Raw genomic sequence first — 2,500 nt, forward strand, 5'->3', positions numbered from 1 at the left:
CCCTCTCTCCCTCTGTCTGTCTGTCTGTCTGTCTGTCTGTCTCTGTTGCTCTCTGTCTCTTGGGAAGGCAGAGGACGCAGGACTGTTTTCCCAGAGGCTCACCTTCCATGTAACCCTCTAGCCTGCATGAGGGTTGCACGTTGAAGAGCAGCTTTAAGGCCAGGTGACTTGCAAGGTTCACCACTTGTCTTCAGAGGCCACGACTATCAAGGGCCCGATGTGATCTTTGCATGGATGTGGGAGAGTTTGGCTGCTTCTTCAAGATTTGGATCTCACTCCTCTACCTCCCCGACCTTGCTTGGCCACCGGCCACGATGCGAGGAGAAGAGTGGGGTTTGCAGAGCAATGTGGAATTCACTTGGCTGGTGCTGTTTCAGAAGGACCTTCGACCTAAACCTCATCCTAAATGGAAGCCGAAGCCAGAAATGGATCCTAAGGAGAGTGTCACTCCTCGCCCCACCAGTAAGCCTCACCTAAAGCCTCTACCCGATTTCAAGCCCACACCTAAGCCCAAACCTCTCCCAAGACTCACCCTAAGCCACAATGTCTGCCTGAAATCACACCTTCAACCTGTCCCCTACCTCTTCCTGACGCTAAACTTGAGCCCCATTCTGACCCTGACCCGGAGCCAAAGCCCCAGCCCAGTGTCACCCTAAGCCTCCCATCTCATGAGAGCCTTCAGTGGCACCTCTGATGCAGCCTCTTTAGGTTGCTATGCTTAGCCTACCAGGAATGGGAAGCCTAAGTGGAAGCAGAACCGTGGCCTCACGTCTCAGCCCACTGGAACCCCTCATCCTTAGTGCTCAGGCTCCCAAGAAGGCTAACAACCTAAGGCCAAGCCTCACTGGAACACACACCCATGCCTCGGGTTGGAGTGGAAGCCCTCCACCCAAGCAAGAAAAGGGTGCTCTGTGCTTGGAATCCAGGAACTCCAGAATTCCGGGAGCATTTGTCTCGGCAACGTTGCCGGCGCCCGTTTCCCGGGCCTCGTTCCTCCTCATCTACCCTGCCGCTACTTTCCAAGTCTATGCAGTGCACCCCGCGAAAGGACAACGTGTGTCTCTAGCAGGAAGAAGAGGAAAGAAGCAGCCAGTGTTTGCTTGTTTGCCCACTGTGGGGAAGAGAACTCAGAGCCTCCCAGTCAGTGCTAGGCCAGCTGAAACTGTCAGTACACACTGCAGAGTGTCTCAGCATCCCTCCATCCATCCATCCATCCAGCCAGCCAGCCAGCCAGCCAGCCAGTCAGCCAGCCAGCCAGCCAGCCAGCCAGTCATCCAGCAATCCATCCATCCATCCATCCATCCATCCATCCATCCATCCATCCATCCATCCATCGGTCGATCTATGTATCTATCAATCTATCTATCTATCTATCTATCTATCTATCTATCTATCTATCTATCTATCTATCTATGTATCTTTCAGTCCATCCATCCATGCATCCTTCCACGCGTGGCTCCGTCCATCCATCCACCATCCATCCAATCAACATCCATCCATGAATCAGGCTGTACGGCCAGCCACCCCGGCATCCATGGGTGGATCCAGGCATGCATCCACCGACCCAACCATGCACGCATGCATCCACCATCCATGCATGCATGCATGCGTGCCCGCATCCATCCATACACCCACTATGCCCCTAGGCATCCATCCAGCCATCCATCCAGCCATCCATCCAGTCAGCCATGCATCCAGCTGTCTACCCATGCATCCATGCATCCATGTACACTTCCATCCACTTTCCCCATGAGCCCATCTACCCGGCCCACGCAAACTCAACCCATGGCAGGAGGAAGCCTCCAAGCCCGCAACCAAGCCATCTGGGGTAGCAGGGCTTAACCCAGGGTGGTGTGAGTTCCGGCTGGCCGGGCAGGCCTTTCAGTCCTGGAGCCACAAGCCTAGCCTTGTGTTCATGAGCTGCTTTTCAGGAGTGGTTGGGAGGATGTGGTCAGGATTGCAGGAGCAAGAGGAGGCCAGGTGCCTTTGTGCTGCCCAGAAGAAGTGTCCTGTCCTGTGTAGGAATGTGGTGTGGTCTCAGGCCAAGCTGTCAGCGGTGAGGCTGGGCGTCAGGCCGGCCCAGGCCTGGGTTTTCCTGCTTTTCCTAGGTGGAAAGCATTGCGTGCCTGCCAGGCTGTGTGGTGTGAGTTGTGCATCCAGACAGCTAGCTGTCTTTTCCCCTGTGGCTGGTGTGATGTTGGGTTGAGGTGGAGGTGCGAGGCAGTGAGTGAGCCTAAAAGTATTGGGCAGTGGCTGTGAGGCAGCAAGCAGCCTAGTGGGCTGGGGAGCGGAGGCAAAAGCCTACAGCACCCGGTATTCCCAGGCGGTCTCCCATCCAAGTACTAACCAGGCCCGACCCTGCTTAGCTTCCGAGATCAGACGAGATCGGGCGCGTTCAGGGTGGTATGGCCGTAGACGCCTCACACTGCTTCCTAAAGCCCCAACTGCTGCTCGCTGCCTCTGCGGGGAGCCTCCGCTCGCCGCTGCACCCTTGCCAGCC

The 2,500-nt window shown here is 56.1% G+C and overlaps 1 non-coding gene across 1 annotated transcript; it reads right to left on the reverse strand.

The window, feature by feature from the left end:
- Window positions 1–2,298: 2,298 nt before the first annotated feature.
- LOC150063010 (5S ribosomal RNA) lies at window positions 2,299–2,417 on the reverse strand. The gene has a single exon (XR_016535716.1). It is a non-coding gene; the product is annotated as a 5S ribosomal RNA (ribosomal RNA).
- Between the last annotated feature and the right edge of the window lie 83 nt (window positions 2,418–2,500).

This window comes from Megascapheus bottae, chromosome 5 (genome assembly GCF_031878675.1).
Source record: "Megascapheus bottae isolate mThoBot1 chromosome 5, mThoBot2.hap1, whole genome shotgun sequence".
Classification (NCBI taxonomy): domain Eukaryota; kingdom Metazoa; phylum Chordata; class Mammalia; order Rodentia; family Geomyidae; genus Megascapheus; species Megascapheus bottae.